Source organism: Lissotriton helveticus, chromosome 1_1 (assembly GCF_964261635.1).
Source record: "Lissotriton helveticus chromosome 1_1, aLisHel1.1, whole genome shotgun sequence".
NCBI lineage: Eukaryota > Metazoa > Chordata > Amphibia > Caudata > Salamandridae > Lissotriton > Lissotriton helveticus.
This window is the reverse complement of record NC_136057.1, coordinates 143160864-143181052: the sequence shown is the minus strand read 5'-3', so window position 1 is coordinate 143181052 and position 20189 is coordinate 143160864.

The following is a 20189-nucleotide window of genomic DNA, read 5'->3' as shown; positions in this document are numbered from 1 at the left end:
GTAGTTTACGTTGACCTTATTTGTGTTAGGCATTTTCTTACGTATTGTGGCACGTATACTGCATACTAGACCACAATAGTTAAATAAATGTTTTAAACTTTTCTCGTGTCTCTGTCAGATTATATTGTGGACAAGTACGATTGTGCGAGCGAAAGGTTGTGTCCTGTCACCGCAACTCCTGAGATGGTCGGGAGTGTTGTGTTGTGGGGTGTCTAATCACTTTTTCCTCTGTGAGTGAGTAGGAGGGCAAGTGAGACACTATAGCTAGTCAGTCCTGGGCTCATGGGTACTAAGGTGGTATGATGACTCAGTCCTTCCCAAATAAGGTTCTATGGTCTGAAGCACAGTTCTGTGACTCCGCAGAATCCCTGCAATAAAAAGGTATACCACACCCAGAAGTACGGTTAAAGACTAATGTCTAATGAGAATCATCCTACTTTATGGAAAACAAATGGTTTTCTTTGTTAGACCCTCACCTAGTCTGTTAATGGCATGCTTCATCATTAGGTCTCATCCTCGTCCCTAAAGTCTGGGATGGGCTCTGCCATATTCCAGGGCCGCTTTAGATATGATTTCAACTTGGGTCTTAGAAGACTAAAAATATCTTGAACAACCAAGGTATCTCTTTAGTAGTAGTTGTTCAGGTTATGTTTAACAACCAAGATGGGGAATAATGTCTAATAGTCCCTACTAGTCTGTCAACATGTTTCAGACCTCAATCTGATGGCCTCTGGGGATTGAGGAATTTCGTCAGAACAAAAACAGTGCCCTGGAGCCTTTTTTAGGTCTACCTATTTATTTTGCATGGACAATAAAAATGTCATTCACATATAGGATTTACTCGCTCAATTGTCCAAACAATTTTATCTTGATTCCTGTTTTGGAAACACAAAACAATCAATATAAAAGCAAGCGTCAGGGCATCCCCATTATATGTACAACTTCACCAGTAGTAGTCATGTAGATCATGTGGCATTCACGGAGAGTAACACATCCATGACGTTTTTGTAAAATATAACTCAAGTTTAGCATTCATCAACTGAAAATAGAAGCTATGTGCTGTGCTAGAGCACACACTAGTTTATATCGAAATCATGTTCAGGTGTCCACAGCACATGTGAGCTTGGGACACACAATGACAAAGACAATCTATAACAAATATGAAAATATGTGAATGAGTGTCAAAAGCACACATGGGTTCTTACCCTATTTCAGAATCTTATAAAGCAACATGGGGGGGCTTGTTCCTATAGTCACACACTGCTGTTTGATTGTTCTAAACAAGTCTCATCTGCAGTAGCTAGATAACAGATAAAGTGAAAAAGGATAAAAATGGTTAGCGAAATTCGTAAGTCAAATTGTAGAGGGCTAGGACAGGTCCCAAAAAGGGTCTGCTTACATCATCAAGAGTGCTATGTAGTCCCGTTCTCCTACCAGCTCAATCTCCTGTTGAGTGGAGAAGTGCCGGTATCAAAGACAGTGCCTGGCTGACCCTTGCTATTTTGTGAGTCAGTGACTCACAAAATAGCATTTATACATGCCATTACCCTTTTTTACGGTCGCAAACGGGAGGATCTCCTGTTTGCAGCCGCAAAAAAAGGTTGTACATCTGGTCCTAAATACCTTAAGTGGGCCTTGACACCCTAGGTGGTTTGATCATCAAATTGCAACTTATTGAGGGGTTACAAGGAGAGGACTTCCATTCACTTAGAACACAGAATTCGGCTAGTTCAAGAGGATATACTCATTTAATCCATGTTTGTGGGCACCAAGCCTGTTGACCCGCCATTGCTCTTGCTCCAGAAGAGTTTGTGGCATGTTATTATTTGTTAGTATTTTCTTGATTATGGTCCAGTAGAGGTCTGTGTCGCTGTGTCCTTTCTCCACATAGTGTTTGGTTAGTTTGGTCAAGGATCTTTGGTAAGGGATATTGCTGCGATGTTCACTAATCCTTATCTTGATTTTTCTTGATGTCATACCTATATAGAGAAGCTTACAAAGGTAATCAATCAGGCAAATCACATTGTTTGAAATAGAGTTTGTATGGTTTCTCAGCTCCCATGAAATTTTAAAACTTAGGTCAAATATTTGTGTACGTTTTGTCATGGGGCATACTGACCAGTATGCACAGGGAGAATGGCCAGTAACCCTGGGGAGGCCCCAAAGCGTGCTCTGATTTTGGATGTTGTGTTTTCTTTGTCTCGTATGGCCCAAGATGTCCCAGAGACTACTCTTTCTTTTGGATGGGAACAAGGGATTCTTGAAGGCAATCTGGTTGGATATTAGTATCCTCCAATGTTAAGTGATGATTTTCTTGACCTGGTTAGAGACATTATTGTATGTTATCACACAGATGAGTTCTTTCTTCTCGTCTTTAGTTCTGTCTAGTAGTAGGTTATCTCTATGTTTGTTCCATTCATTTTTATTAGCATTCTGGATCAGTCGTCTAGGATAGTGTTGATCGATTAGTTCAGTAGTGAGTATAGTGGCCTTTATTTTGTTGTCTTCTATATCTGAGCTTCTTCTTATGCGGAGGAATTGGGCTACTGGAAGATTCTCCCTGAGAGCACGGGGATGTGCACTCACAATATGAAGAAGGCTGTTTCTATCTGTAGGTTTTTTATATAATTTAGTGGACATTCTTCCTTCCTCTGATTTTATTGTTAGGTAGAAATTATACCGCACTACTGCTGATGGTCATGATGAATCTCAGGAACTGCTTTGATTAGTTAACAATTCAACAAACTGTGCAGCATTCTCCACATAACCATGCCTGATAATGAACACGTTGCAGATGTATCAATGACATAGCAGTAGCTCTAGATCAAATGGGTTATTGGTCCATGTGTGTAGTTGTTTGAACCAGTGCACATATAGACAGGTGATACTGGGAGCAAACGTGCTCTCAATCAAAGTTCCATGTTGTTGTAGGTAAATTGTGTACTCGAATCTGAAGTAATTTCTGGTTATTTCTAGTCTAGCTAGCCGCATGATCCAGTTGATAGGTGCTTTGTGAGGCCATTTTATTCTGACAGCAAGTTTTCAATGACTCCCAGGCTCTTCTCTTGGAGGTTGCTCATATATAATACAAATTGCATTATTTCTGTGAAAATGGGCTCAAGACCCAGCTGACAAACTGGGATAGTGTTTCTAACACAGAACCAATGCCTGAAACTATAGGGCGACCCAGAGGAGGGGTTTTCTGTTTATAGAATTTTAGTAGTGTGTTAAAATAAGGAGTTCTAGGTTTATCAGTAGTCAGGTATTCAGCCTCCTGCCTTGTGATCTATCCCTCGTCTTTTGCTTGAGCAACCACTGTTATGATTTCTCCTTGTAGTTCTTCTGTTGAATCTATCTGAAACCCTTTGTAGTTTCTTCCATCTGTAGGGTCAGGCACGCTTCCCAATAATCTTCTTCAGGCTGAATTACAATGGTGCTGACTCTGTCTGTCTGTTTTTAGCCAGATGTGCCTATCATCCTTAGTCAAAATCTAGCATACAACCCTCCTGATATCCATGCATTCTGTATCTTTTATTACAGCTTCTTCAAAGGCTAGTACCTCAGCAGGGATTGTTAATGGAGGTGGATTGAACTGGGATTTTCTTTTTAGATTAGTATGGTATTGGTCTGTTGTAGGCTCTGGTTCATTTTTATAGAAAGCTTTTACTCTGATCTTTCGGAAACTTGCTGCTAGCTCGCATCATAGCTCAAACTTCTCAATATACCTGGTTGGAACAAATCCCAATGACAATATGCATTGTTCATCACCAATCTGGGGTGTAATTGCCCTATAGAGGTAAGTCATATCACGAAGACATGGGGGATATGGTGGACACATTTTAAACACTTATATAGGAGTTGGTGTAGAGATACCATTTCAATTATAGCAACTTGCTCTATCAGTTTGAGGGATAGGAGGTCCAATTAGAGATCTTTATGGATGTTGTGTAGCAAAGGGGTCATGGTGCTCTGCCACCCACTATGCTCCCCTTTCATAACATAACATGTAATTATGAGGGACACGTTCACCTACTGGCACTGAATTACAAGAGTTTATTGTTACTTAAGTCAATGGTACTCATTGTATTGACTTCAGAAGGATAAAGTCTGAATGGAATTAGCCCACTGAGCCACAAGACTTTTTTCAATATGTATACTCCAGGGTATAGGAAACCCTCCTTCTCTCTCTTGGAGACTGAAGGCCAAACCTTCTCTGCCATGTCTCCCTTAATTGGCTTTAATGGTGACTTACTTATATTGACCATCATGCCCAAGAATTTGCCATCCACTTGTAGCATTTGCAGTGCTGATGGATAAAAGAACCTTCAGCCTTCTATCCACCGAACACCAGCATGCCTTTGGAACTTCAAACATTTGAAAATTTTTTATGAGAGACATTGAAATTCTAGAAAGGAAAAAGACATATGTGAAATGGAACCTGACAAAGAATGAGAAAGAAGCCCTGAAAAGAATCAAGAATGACCATGATAGAATTATCAAACCCGCCGACAAAGGAGAAGGAATAGTCAGCATGGAGAGGAATGACTATGAGAGGGAGGTACTTCACCAGCTAGATATTCCAGACCATTACAGGAAAATCCGAGACAACTTGAGTACCACAATTGCAAATAAGAAAGACAAGCTAATTCAGGAAGGAGAAAAAAACGGCTGGCTATTGAAGAAGTAAGCAAACTACTTAATAAACAAAAATCCCTAAACACCCTTGCTATACATTCTTCTAAAAATTCATAAAGATCCAGTCAATTCCCCTGGAAGACCAATAATCTCAGAAGTTAACTCAATTTTGGAAAGACCAGCAAAATATGTTGACACATCCCTAAAACCACTCATCCCTGCAATTCCCAGCTATTTGAGAGACACTATGTAAATGATCAACATTCTTGAAGGCATACTATTTGATCCAATCTCGGACACTCTGGTCACGTTGGACATCGTTAGCCTCTACACAATCATCAGTCAAGACAGTGGCCTAGAAGCACTCAAGATTTTCCTTAAATTTCAACAAAGAGGAAATCAACTTTTTAGACATCATTGTCAAACATGAAGACAATTGTATTTATACAACACTATACACAAAAAACACCAACAGGAATACCTTCTTTCACTACTCGAGTTTTCATCAAAGGAATCTATGCAACAACTTACCATACAGCCAATTCCCGAGAATTAGCCAGAATAGCTCCATCCGTGAAAATTATTTCAGCAGTGCAAAAGCCTTGATGAATAAATTACAACCGAGAAACTATCCATGGAAATTATTAAAGAGAGCACTAAAAAAAGTGTTGCACACACCCAGAGAAATACTGCTGGTCCCCAAGGACCGCAAAGAGAATAATCCCCTGGTATTAGTAACAAACTTTTTTGGTGTGACGAATGTCATAAAGAAAATCATATGAAAGAATTGGAACACCGTGAAAGGCCATGAAAAACTGAAAGAGACTCCCCTATTTGCCCTAAAACGGAATAAAAACCTGAGAGACAATCTGGTAAGACCGAATACGAACCATAAGGAGGAATCTTTACACCTAATGTTTGCCTTACCCCCTCTCAGAGGCCATCACAGATGCGGAAATTGCACTTCGTGTGCAAGCACAACAGAGGGTGAACAGATTGCCTATCATGGCATAATAACCAAACACGCCAACTTCACCAACTGTAACACAGAAAATGTGATATATTGTGTGATATGCCCCTGCAATTTGGCATACATTGGAAAAACTACCCAGGCCATTAAGAGGAGGATTACACAACACAGGCCACGCATCAAGTGCAAAGTACAAAATGCACCGATGGTGCACCACTACATATTAAAGAGCCATGGACCTTTGGAATTGAAATGGACCGTGCTATCACACGTTAAAGGCCAGCATGCTAATGTAGTACTCTCTAAGCTGGAAGCCAAAATGATCTTGCGCCTAGGTACAACCACTAATGGCCTTAATGAGGTCAGTGAGATAGCCCATGTATATTCCCTCACAACACCAGACCAGTAGACCCACATTAGGCAGCACATAACAAGTACACCCCCGATCATGCATTAAGGGGCACAAATGCATAGAATTGAAGTAGAAGCCACATTATTTCATCTAGGTTGTGGCTTTCTGTGTAGACAATGCACTGCAAACGGTCAATTACAATATGGCAGTCAAGTACTATCATCTACTGTGGTATTATATGCTGTACATAATGCATAGATCATTAAATACGTAAGAAGATGCACATTTCAGATATATGTACATTTATGTATTATGTATGCTGATTGTCAAGAAGGAAGCAAACTACTTATTAAGCAAAAATCCCCAAACACCCTTGCTATACATTCTTCTCAAAATTCATAAAGATCCAGTCAATTCCCCTGGAAGACCAATAATCTCAGGGGTAAACTCAATTTTGGAAAGACCAGCAAAATATGTTGACACATCCCTAAAACCACTGATAGCCTAATGTCCGTATTATACACTGTGCAAAAGAATACTAAACAACTGTTTTCACATCTAATCAAATGTATAATGATCACTCACTTACACAGGGCGTATGCAAAAAAAGTCATATTTCTGGTCAGGAAAATATACACTACACAACACCGACCACATTTCATTTATTGTTCAATGCTCTGGATAGAAGACACATAGGCAAATAATGACATCAGGCCACATGCTGCGAAAGCTCGCAGGGATAAAACGGACATCATGCCAATCACGCCAGCAATGATCAATAAAGCCAAGGTTCGTTCAAAAAAGCCTAAAAGAAGGTGGGCACCACGTAAACACGATTGCATTGTTTAATAAAGTTATAAGTAAAAAAAAAAAAACAAAGACGGGAAGTTCCCCATAGGGAGGAAGTTTGCACGTCAGGCATAGCATACAGAAAGTATGAAGGTCATGCAACCCACCTACAAAGATTGCCCCCCTCCATTACAGCTTTCACTGCAGAGTGCCTCGCAGGACATGGGACATGCGAGAGACCACACAGGAAGGTTGTGGCTGTAAGGAACTGTCTGAGAAAATAGACCCCGAGGTGGCGTCCTGACTCAAGGTAAATGGCACACGCATGAAGCCATAGCTGCAACCCGTGCTATGGTAGATACAGTACACTTAGAAACACCGGCAAGTCTAATAGTTCATTGGCATGGTTATGACCACGCACTACCAGCACTGCATGCCCCTCACTTCCTGAAACATTGCAACAATGTAACACCATGGCCCCTGGCTATCTCGACATTGATCATGATGGCACGCAATAAGCAACCCTACAGCCCCTTCGCAGAGTTAACGGAAAGGCTGGTCCCAACCACCGTGCAATTAATGCATGCACCAGAGTACAAGCCCACAACCAATATCCTGGGCATGACACCCTTCTCACCTATAACAAACACTCCCTCTTGTTAACCATTTTGCCGTGCACATGACTAACCCTTTCTCGGCGTGTAACTCACAAGCCAAGAATAAGGCTTGCATATGCACGCATTGATAGCAAAATAAAGGGTGCATATGCCCATCCACCCTAATACATCTCTCACTAGGTGTACCAAACACCCAACAAATTAAAAATGGCATGGTGTCCTCTGATCCTCAGAAGGCCCTTTGAACAAAACAGTTGGATGGTCTCCACTAAATACCCTCCAAGGTAAGACTATCCCTTCTTTTGTGTAGGACAACTCATAACACCCGTTTCGGGTCCATCCACACGTAGGACTTCATGTTAAAACATGTCTGCAACAAAAACCCGATAGACGCTTCCAAAAAGAATGAAGGAACCAGCTGACCCAATGATACGTCACCTGATAAAGTTTAAAACCATGTGGAATATAGTCCACACCTTGTTAAGTTAGAGTCCACAAGGACATACAACAGATAGTAACTATCTTTCTCAACATACACACAGTGTCCACAAAGTGTATAGCCCTAAAGAAGACCTTCCCCAAAATACACCACAGGCCCAATCCGAAGGTCAAAACGCATGAGCGCAATTACAAACAGGGCCAAAAGCTACGATAAATTGGTTCATTTTGTGCACAAAGTTGTGCATTCTGGGAGATGGAATTTAGGATCTCATCCTGTCACTAACTTATGCACTGACCTCTACCACATTAGGACCAAGTATACTGTTTACTACTACACATAAAATGACTGAAGTGGCAAAAGTCACACCAATAGACAATGTAGGACAGCAGATATATAATCCCATTTGTTTTGTTGTATACTTTTAGATTCATGTGCATATACTCAAGAAGTGATGTATTTTTGGTTTGTATAAGTCTTGTCCTTTGTCATTGTGTTTGTAACTGTACACAAGGTTATCGTAAAGAAAACTGTTTATATAAAAAAGCAATGAAAAATGCTACAATTTAAGAAAGAGGACTAGTGACTCATTATATTCAGAATTACAAGAAACAATATACATCGGCGTGATGTACCTGATTGTACATCCTTGTTGAAAAATCAAATAACAACAGGTCAAATCACAGACATCAGAAGGAACAATATTTTGGTTTCTTCTTTTAAAGAAAGATTTGTTTGATGGTCTTGGAGGCATCCTTCTTTCATTCACGATGGATTCGCCCAGGCATGGTCTCAACAATAGATAAAGAGATCGTCATCTTGCAGTGATACTTTGTCTTCGATTTCATCCGTCCAGTTAAAACCCTGAGTTTGAGCATCTCAGCAGAACCATTATGGCAGTGACTTTATTGTCAGGGAAAAAAGAGGTGAGGATGAGGTGACCCACTGTATCGTTCCTCGTTCTAGGGAGAGGACAGTAGACAGTATTCCATTGAAATGGACCCGGTTACTACATTATGGGTAGAAGAGTCAAACATGTCAGGTGAAACCAGAGCCAAATTTAATTTTAGCAAGTACGGGGAAGAGGAAGTTCTAACTATTAGAGTCGAAGGCCTTTTTAAAATCTACCATGAGTAGGGCAAGGTAGCAATCTAGTTGGTGAACCAAGGCCAGAGCATTGTTAAGTCAGTAGATTTTGTGTTTTGAGGAGCAATTTTGCATCACCCTGGGGAGGTGGTATGCTAGACCATAGCATAGCAAGAACTTTGACCTCAAAGTCTAGATAGGGCTATTTGATTCAACAATTCTGGTGACCTCCCGGTTTGTGGATTACGGTGATCTTAGCTTCTTGAAGTCAGGTGGTAGTCACCCCTTAAGAGTATAGGGCTCTATCGTTGTATGTAGAGGTAAGACATTTCGCAAACCCCCTGGAAGAGGGGGTCCCACCTGGCATAGGGAGACTTGTAGGAAAGGTCTAAAGGAGCGTTTGGCAACCACTGGGATCTAGAACCTGTCCAGTGAAGTGTGTGGAGAAACCTCGATAGGTGAGCCAATAAACAAGTTGGCATGTTTTGAGTGATCCAGAGCAAAGAGTAGCAATTTTATCTGTGCCACTTTCACCTTCACCATTGAAGCTGGTTACAGCTAACTACGTAGCTTGACAAACCGCCATATGGAGGAAAACTCTCCCAGGTTTGTACTAAAGTAGCTGTCTGTGTGTATCAGCAACTATCACGATATTTTGATGTCAGCTAGCCACGAGACACTAAGGGGTCGATTCCGATTTGTGCATATAGGGCCACACAGAACAGGGTCTTCCTTGTGCCAGCTACACAACTACAGCAATGTGCCACTTCCATGGTACAGATGCGTGACGCAGCTGTTCTGTTCTTCCACCATGGTGATCCGCAGTGTTAATGTTTTGCATCCATCTTGGCATAGCTGTGATGCATGATGAATGCCAAATCACTGCTGATATGCCTGGCTCTGCCAGTCATTGTAAATAGACCCTCACATGTCAATGATTCCTGAGCACAGATCAATCTGACCCCACAAAATAAACATCCACAAGTGTTCAATATGAAAAAACCAAAGCAGGTGGAACCGTGACAAATACAATGGGCCCGATTCACAGAACGAACTTAAGACAAAATTCTAAACTTACTACTTTTGGTATTCACAGAAGTTAGGATTTTGTCTTAAGTTTGTCTTAAGACAGACTTAAGACAAACTTAAGACAGACTTAAGTTAGGATTTTGTCTTAAGTCTGTCTTAAGACAAACTTAAGACAAAATCCTAACTTCTGTGAATACCAAAAGTAGTAAGTTTAGGATTTTGTCTTAAGTTAGTTCTGTGAATCGGGCCCAATGTATATGGAAATTTGATGTTGCATTACATGGCATTAACATCTGCTGTCTCTCACACCCACAGGGCAACGTGCGGTATCTACCCCCAACCAGGTGGGGAGATGGATCACAGTCCCAGGCTCCGCAGGATCCTGATCCCACCAACAGCGACGCCTCTCACCACTCCACGGATGACACAGACCAACCTGGCACCTCTGGTTCCCAAACCCGTGCAGCAGCTGGGTCAGGGCCATCTGTGCCAACCACCACACCCATTCCTGCCACATCCCAGCAGACAGCTCGGAGCCCTGCCCACGATCCACAACTGATCCAGTCTGACAATGAGGGACAAGGTTCGCTGGACACCCAGGAGGTGGCAGACAACACCACCACTGTCAATCCTCAGGGGTCCCGGTGACCCGATGTGCCCACTACAGCAGGCCAGGCTCGTGTGGGCAGGGGTGGTGGGAGTAGCACAAGGCGGAGGCGAAAACATGACCAGCAAGCTGCAGGGCCCGGTATATCTGAACTGAGAAACATCATGGAGGTATACCGGCGGGACACCAGGGAGTTCGGCCAGGGAGCGGAGGCCCTCATTGACTTAACAAAGCAGCAGGCCGAGCAACACGCCAGTCAACGACAACACCAAGGTGCGGACCTGTGTGCTGATGTAGTATTCCAATGTCTGAGGAGCAATCAGTTGTGTCGATTCCAAGCTCAGTAGTCTCAGATTTTGACACAATTAATGCTGAAGCCTCTCTGCTCGATTAGCAGATGTGTCAATCCAGTTCCCCTATGGACCCCATGCCCACAAAGCAATACAACATCCTTGCTAAGATTCCCAAACACCATTTGTACATCATTTGTAACCTGTACCTCAGATTGGCCACTAATCCGGATGGCTGCAGACACCCGTTGCTCCTGCCCATGTTGAGTAAAGGCTAGAACAGCCTGTCGGGTTAAATGTGCGCACAATTAATGACTTTTATATGATACTAGATGGCTTAGCAGATATGTGGGTGTAGGCTTGGAGAGCTGTTGATGATAGTTACACTGAGGGTGGGCCAGGTGTTGGTGTGAAAGGTGAAGTGCAGAAGTTTGACAATGTGGAGTGTGTCCTTGGTGTTGTATGTGACTCAGAGGGTGTACCTCTTAGAGTCTGGCAAATCATACTCCTGGAATCTTGTTCTGGTCCCTGCGGGTGTACCACTATCTGGCTGTGATGGCAATGTTGAAGTAGTGTGCTGAGGTTGTGGACAAACAGTTCACATGAATGAAGGCGATGTGTGGGGCTGTTGTGTTGATGAGTTGAAAGATAACAATGGGCTGGTGGTGGAATTAGCGTGTGTGCAGTATGAGGCACATGACCTCGTTGTACGGACATGCACTGTTATGTGGTGCAGCGTGTTGTTGGTAGTATGAATAACACACACAGCCTGCAAAGGTGTCATGTGTGCACCTAGGGGTTGCCTGATCACAGGTGGATGAATATCTGGCCTACACTGTGTTGAGGGTGGCTGGAGCATGAGTCTGTGGTGTTACCTGCAACATGGATGGCCCAGAGGGTCCTGCATTGTGCACGTTGCATGCGCTGATGGTCCTGCCTTTTGCACGTAGTTGGTGCAACAGTGGCATAGACAAGTTGTGGAATGCCTTAAGAATGGATGGCTGGAGGGACATCTTGGAGGCGTGTGTGTTGCAGAATCAGGGCACTCGGTGTTGTGGTGTTGCTGGTGAGGCAGCAGCATGAATGACTGAACACATGACGGCAGAAGGGTTGACACACCATGAAAAACTAGTACACAAAGAAAAGGATTATTGCAAGGCACCCTGTAACATGTGTATGCAAAGGAAGGAGTGTGTGGTTACTCATGGGTCACTGCACAAAACTTGTTGAACACTCACAAATTATGATGGACACAGGATCAGGCACCAAAAGGACAAGGGGGGCACAGGACACACAGCGTCATCTGATGTTGCCTTCCCATTGTGGGTAGCCAGCTAAACAAGACATACCCAGCCATGTACGTCATGCACTATATGGACCATTAGCCATTTAAAAAACAGCATGCATGTTGCCACATTACACATAAGCGCATATGTACAAACATTGTAAATAAAAACATAGATGACGCATGGAAACTGGCTGAAGATCTGCGGTGATAGTAATGATGCACAACGTACTGTGGGTAACACATTCACTACAAAAAATTATCACGTTTGCTATTAGGCCATGCTGCTTTGCACAATGTACATGGTCAGTGGCATTGCTCTGATGAAGATAACAGACATGCAATGATGTTACCTGTAATGCTGTTCAACCAATAGCCACATGACTGCCAGGGACTGTCGGTACCTTTGGGCCTCAGAGTTGTGCGATGCTGAAATGGTTCCATCTTCCAATAGCCCCTTGGTCTGAGTATAAATGGCAGACACAAAAAGGTGATCAGGCGAGGGAAGGGGAGGATGGGAACAGCAGGGAGTGAGATCTGAAACAAAGGTAAAGAAGCATAAGCATTCCACACTTCTTGTCACAGATTAACCGAATACCTCTGGACCTATACTGTAACATTTACACATGTGAAGTATGATCACAGCCACTGTATCCTAATTGGGAACACATATTTGGAAATGATACAACATCAGAACATTGAACACGGACACATAAAAGGTAGCAGAGTTTGTCACCTAAATGAAGGGGGTGTAACGCTCACCAGGACAGCATCAATGCAATGAGATCCATGCGCTCATTTATAGATTCACAGTGTATGAATGAGGCTGAAACTTAAAGTGAATATAATGTGTGGCAGTGCTACCTACACAAAGCCCACAATCTGTAGTCATCCCGGGCGATCAGTGATGGTCATGAAGGCAAATGACACATCACCCGCAAGAGCCCTAAGAAGCTCAACCAATGAGGAAGGGAATTATCTAAACACAAGGTAGCCCCGCGAGAGCCTGTCATTGGCTTGTCCAACTGTGCCTTACGATGCCCAACATGGCAAGCAGGTCGCAAAAACTACAAAGAGAGAAATAATTTACAAATCCAATAAACTACCCCTACCGTGACCAGGATATGCAGCACAGCACAAAAGAATCCTGGGATTGACGTCACCCGACTGGTGCCACAGAAGTGTAAACATTATCCACAGCACAACACAATGTTATGACGTCATCAGTGCTACATACCTGCCATCATGGGAACAGAAAGCTAACATCAACTTACAGAGAAGGATTGCAAAGCAGTGTTCTTCACTGGCACAGGGGTAGCGACATGACTGTGACATTACATAAGGGCACAAGGCAATGCATCCCTACGAACAGACTCACAGGACAGTTGACAGACCATGTGGGACATACACTGCCCCACAACTTCACAACATGGTTGTTTGTAGATCAAACTGTACTGGCACACAGGATAAAGGGGATGAGCCAGACACATCCTGCTGCACACAGTGAGGCTGCAATTCCACACAGAGCCTGTTGTTGAGATGTCTCATGCTATGTCAACCGGTGTCAGCCGCAATGTGTCTGGCACTAGTACACACACATTGATGCATTCACCAGAGTCAAAAGTACACAACAGATGACTGTCAAGAAGGGTGACTGTTCTGTCATTGGAGTGGTGCATCATGGAATTTGATCAATGGGAATGGGACATGTAGGTATGGTTCAACAACATGCACAGAAACAGTTCACACACATTCGAAAACCATACCAACCCAATACAGCCTGTTTGGATTTCTTACCAGAACTGACATTTCCACATGTCTGTGCATGGCACGCTGATTCGGCACACGTTGCAATCATCATGGGGAATAGCAGGAGGACTAAGATGACACGAACAGACAACAGGCAGAGCATTCTGCAAATAACAGGCACACAAGGCTTTACATTGAGAATCAATATCCTACAGGCATGGTCATGTAAAATACACAAACAATGTAGTACACATGTACATTTCAGGATCACTCATTGTGCATATGTGTGTGGCTGAACATCAGCACTTGTGTGACACATCACAACATACATCAAAGTGACTTTCCATACAGTCAGCTGGACACACAGTTTGCAACACATGCCACTCTATGCTACAAGCTTGCACAATAATTCACAGTGACTCACCATTAAGAGAAGAAGTTGCGTATGAGCTGACTCCGGATATCATCCTCCTCCTCCTCATCACTTTCATCGTGGCCAAGGCGGGCATCCTCAATGGGTGTATGTCCAGCTCGTCAGGATCCAGGATGAGTGGCACCGCCTCCTCAACTGCCATTTTGTGCAGCATGCAGCACACGATGAAGATGTTACACACCTTTTGTGGGGCGTATGGGAGGGATCCACCGGTCTTATCAAGGCACCGGAATCGACTCTTCAGGAGTCCAAAAGTCCGCTCTATCACTCGCCTGGTCTGCCCGTGTGCATTGTTGTACCGCTGGTCTGCAGCTGTTCTGGGATTGCGGAGCGGTGTCGTGATCCATGGCATGTTGGGATATCCCGCATCTCCTACAAGTAAACATCATGCAAAAAAGTGTGTAATGAGATGCCGTCATACATAAAACATAAATGAGACATACAGGACAAACAGAGTTTACCCACCAACAAGACATGCCCGCTCGTTGTGCAGCTGCAGCATCATCAGTGGTACCCTGCTACGCCTCATGATGAATGCATCATGGCACGATCCTGGAAAACGTGCACAAACATGGGAAATCAGCATGTTAGCAAGACACACAACCAGAGCATTTATTGTGTGGTAATGTTTCCTGTTGCGGAAGGCCTGCTCCTGAGCCTGTGGTGGCACCAAATCCACATGTGTACCATCAATGGACCCAATGACATGTGGCATCCCTCCCAGGGCATAGAAGTCACCCTTGACATCTGTCAACTCTTGTGCAGTTAGAAATTTTATGAACTCATCAATGTGCTGCAACATAGCAGCTCACACATCACGTAGAACACGGCTGAACATGGTTTGGGACATCCCCCCAACATCACCTATGGTAAATTGAAACGTACCTGTAGCAAAGAAATGTAGTGCTGCCATCACCTTTAGCTTGGGTGTCAGCGCAGTTGGATATCTGTGTCGCGGTTGGAGATGTGGTTCCAGCCTGACCGTCAAGTTCTGAATCAACTCTCGAGTGAATCGGTAACGTCGGATGCAATCACATTCCCTCATGGTCTCCAAGTCCAGAAAAGGCCTTGGTAGAGGCGGTGCCCTGCAGGACATATTTGGGAAGAATTGAGAACAACTGTCAGCCAACAACGATACCAATGTACATAGCACATGCAACACTGCAACTACACATCAAGTCACAATGGGGTCTGGCGTGTGCAAAACATCCAGGACACATATGGCATCTTGCTGGCACTCCAACATTTCATATCGGACAAATAGTAAATGAGGTGTGCAAGTGTTAAAGCAACACCACAGCCCTTGTCACGATGCAGACATGTATGCCTGGGGATAAATGATGTATGATGCCATCAGACACAAAATCCTTTGAAAAGCACAGGTGGCATGGTGTGCGTACATGGTCAACCATGTCAATCACAACACAGACGCATGAGAGATGCACCAACAGCATATGCAGTTAATGCAACACATACAGCTATTGCAACTCTTACCATGACACACACATGACATTGTCAGATAGTGTCATGCTGAGCGTCAAAATGTCAAGTGAGGGCCCCGGTCACTGGCATAATGAGACAGCTGCCCATAGTGATGACTGTGCGATCCCAGTGTTGATGTGCATGAATGAATGCACATATTGATACATAGGGGACAAGTGTTAAGGTGATGTGTTACACTTACTGCCCCATCACACATGACAGGTGTCAACAGGTCGTCACACTGATTGAGGAAAGGGTCAGATGCCCTGTGCTATGTCACAGCCTGCTACACCTAGGCACTGCTCATGTAAGTATGCAATGACAAAAACCTGTTATACATCCTGGTTTTAATTGTACACAAACATTGGTGCCATGTGTGCGCCTCGTAACACTATTGTAATGTTGCAGTAAGTGAGCGTGTGCAACACACCGTACCCCTGCCTTCACCACAGTGGGTGTAACGCACCGTACGCCGACCTGACGTGCGTGTGTGCGCCTCGTTTCACTACTACAATCGTGCCATACGTGAGCCAACTGTACCCCGACCTGACGTGCGTGTGTGCGCCTCGTTTCACTACTACAATCGTGCCATACGCGAGCGAACCGTACCCCGACCTGACGTGCATGTGTGCGCCTCTTTTCACTACTACAATCGTGCCATATGCGAGCGAACCGTACCCCGACCTGACGTGCGCGTGTGTTCTACAGGTGTCCTGCAAAAGTCAGTTGGGCAGAAATATACAACGTTGCAATTAGTATTTGGAGCTGAAGCTCAAATTTTAAAGCATGCAAATGTGAGTCAGGGCCTTATGTTTGAAGGGATTGGATGAAACATAGGATGCAATTTTTTCTGGCCTATCACACTGTACTCCAGAAACAGAAAGCCCCTCAGCAGCACAGATTTAAGGCTGCATGTGTATGTGAGTGAGCACTTGCCTGCATAACATTGGAGTGGACCACACTGCTGCTGTTTCTGCATTCCCTGGACTCTGAATTTGCTGGTCATGGAGAAGGCACCTGCATTCAGTGAGGAGGAGAACCAGGCCCTGCTGGATGCCCTCCTACCAAACTACAGCAAGCTGTATGGGAGACCAAGGGGGGCAGGTGAGTGATGACAGCACTTGCTTTGACTGTGCACCTGTTGTGTGAGTGGCACTACGGGCATTGTGTATTTGTGGAACAGACATGCAATGTGGTTTGGCAGTGAGTGCCGGGTGTGTACATTGTGCTGTCTCCCATGCAGAGCATGTTGTAGTTAAAGTGTGTTTACTCCGTACTTGCATTATGCTAACTGTGACATTCAATGCATACTGATTTGCACATTCTGCTGTGCCACACCTTGCAGGTTTTTTAGCCATAATTTACTGAGCTGTAATAGTGTTCACCCCAGAGTGACAGCTGAATGTACTCTCTTATGTTTATGTTTTTTGTGGACCTGTGGTGATGTTGTACAAATGCTGTGTTTGAACTCATGGACATTGAAGAGTGTGAATGTTCCTTGTCACCTGGCTGAGTGTGTATGTGATGTTTTGCACCATAGCTGCATGGCGTATGCAGCAGCTGTAGCCATCTGATGTGACAAGTATGCTATGTTGTGTGCCTGACTTGCACAGTTAGCACAACACCTGTGGCACCTCTTTGTCAAGTGGGACATGTGCAAAATGAAGGTTTTATACACTGTTGACACTGACAGGTGAGTGATCTGTGCCAGGGTGTGTCTGTCTGGTCTGCTGAGTGTTCTTAAGTGGAGTAGGATATGTGACAGGTTGTCACGTGCTGTCCCACAACCTGCATTTGCATGTGTTGTGCAGTGTGTGCCATGATCAGTGAGTGTGTTGCACCCCTTATGCCATATGTTGACTTTCAAAGGCATGTGGTGTGTTTGGGTTTGCCCATATGCCTAATTCACATGGACAATAATGCAAGTCCTGTCAGCATCCTATGCCCTAATCACATTATCAATGGTGTGCAAGTGTGTGTCTGTGGGACATGAGCATGTGTACTGATGTTGATTCACTTGTTCGTCCTGACAGGTATCTGCCTATGAGAAGGGAGAGATGTGGATGGACATCGTCAGGGCTGTCAGAAGTGCGGGGGGCCCTCGCCGGCGGCTGAGGAATGTCAGGAAGACGTGGCAAGACATCCGGTGCTGGACCCGGCATATTGCCTGGGTCCAGCTGAAGATGGAGTCCCCACGCCGGCATGGTGGAAGCCGCCACCTCACCCCCCAGATGCTCCGGATCCTGGCAGTAGTCTTTCCAGACCTCCATAGGCAGTTGCAGGAGGGACAGCAGCAAGGAGGGGGAAGGTACATGGCTGTGTGTAGTGTTGTGTGTCAGCTGCTACTTGAGGTGCTATAAATCCTGGAAACACTCCCACAGTTGGGGTGTCTGGTCAGACAGGTTATTTGTGCATTGTATCTTCAATTCCACATATTCAGCTGGTGCTCTTTTTCATCCCTTCCCCTCCTCCACAGGTGTCCCCCGGTCTGGGTGTTTTCACATTTGCACATGTTCCTCTAGGATGCAAGGTAATTAGACTGCACATTGATTAGCGCATCATGTGTGAGGGACGTTTGTGACATGTGTTGGTACCTTGCCTGTGCCCTGACCTGTGCACTGTGTTTGGCCTTCACATGTGTTTGCACTGATGATGAGTCTCAACATAGGAGTGTGCGGTTTAAAATGCACACACTTTCAGCATGCATGACCCATGTTGCATTTTCAGACATCATTTGTGAGATATGCATAGTGTCATGACGGGTAATCCTGAGACAGCATTTTCTAGACCCATGGATCTGTGTTCCCACTACAGTCCCCTGAGACACCCTGGTATCCAAATCATGTGTTTCATGCAACACTGTGCCCATTCAATGTGTGTTCAGGATGGGTCAGGTCTGTGGGATTGGTGCCTTGCATAGTTTGTATTTATCATGTGTCTGCTACATGTGCACACTGGCCATGGATAAAAGATTTGGCTTGTGCATGCTCACACTGGCCAGTGCCTGTGTGCCTATTCAGAACAATCTGTTGTTGTTTGGTTGTGACTAATATGTTTTGCCAGCCCCACAAGGTGACCTTGGTGTAATTTTTGTGAAGTTGCTGCACTGTTTATGTTACCCTGGTTCTGAGTTCTCACTTCTTGGGCTGTATCAATCACATTGACAGAGTGATGTGGGTGTTGTGCTGGAGTGGTGTAATGGGCCTGCCTGTTTGGCCCTTGGCAGTTTTTTAAACTAGGCACTTCCCCTGTGATGGTGGACAGTGCTCTCATTAGGGGCTTTACAGGCTATGTCATTTGCTTCCAGAGAAGATTGTGCCTCAATCAACGCTGTTTTGTCTTGGTGTGCACACTAAGGCGTTGACATTTAGCATGTGGATAAGGGTGTGTCCACCATGCAGCAATGGTTTTGGACTACACAATTGCAGGCACATTAGCTTACGTATTGTCGTGATTTGGGACATGTGGGCCACTTCACATGACATCCAGTCAGTGTTATGTGCTAGCAAATGTTCGATCTGGTGATAGATGCCCCTGTGTGGACTGACACATTAGAAGTTGTCTCACATTGAGGTATGTACCTTGGCACTCCCAACACTTGTTAAGAGTTGTTCATGTTTTGAATGTGTTCATATGACAAATTGTGTAGGTAACACTTATGTGTCTGCATTATAGTTGTTTCACAAGGTAGTGCACACCAAAAAAACATTTGCAATGTTTTGGATTTGCAGGCAGCTTTTGGAGGAGGCCAGTGTTCGTGATTGATGGTGTGCCTTGATCTACATAGACATGTCCACACAGTGTTCTGGAGTGCTTGAGAGTCCTTTGTTGTCAATTGCACAGACTAATGCGTGTCAAGCCATCAAGACCTGCGTTGGAGCATGTATATGGTACATGTTCCACGCCATTTGTTTGTGACAGTGTTTCATTGAAAAGTGTGTCAGCTGTTTCAATGAATGTGTCTATGTTTTTGGTGTGCATTTCCTTGTGAGAGATCTTTCATGCAGGCACCTACGTGTTATGTTCACAAGAGGGCAAATTTACACATGCAATGCATGTTGAATGTGTGAAGTATGGTGAGTCTCAAGATGCCAACAATTTGTGACATTAGTTTTCACCAAAATCTACTTACAGGGCTCAGAGTGTGGTGTCACCTTGGTGAGTGAGGTGAGTTAGTTTGCCCTGAGGGGCAACACAACTGTTTATTTCTTTGTGAACTTGAGGTGGCATCACTTCATTGTATAGATCTGCTCTCCTGTAAACAAACAGAAGCTACTCAGTGTGACTCTCATTCAAGTTGTGGCCTGGTCTGTTCTTTGGATGCCTGTGTCCAAGTAGAATTGAGTCTATACCAACTGGGCAGTATTAGTGTCAATTCTCTGCTGAGCTATCTGGCTATTACTCATGATGCCTGCCATGATTTGCA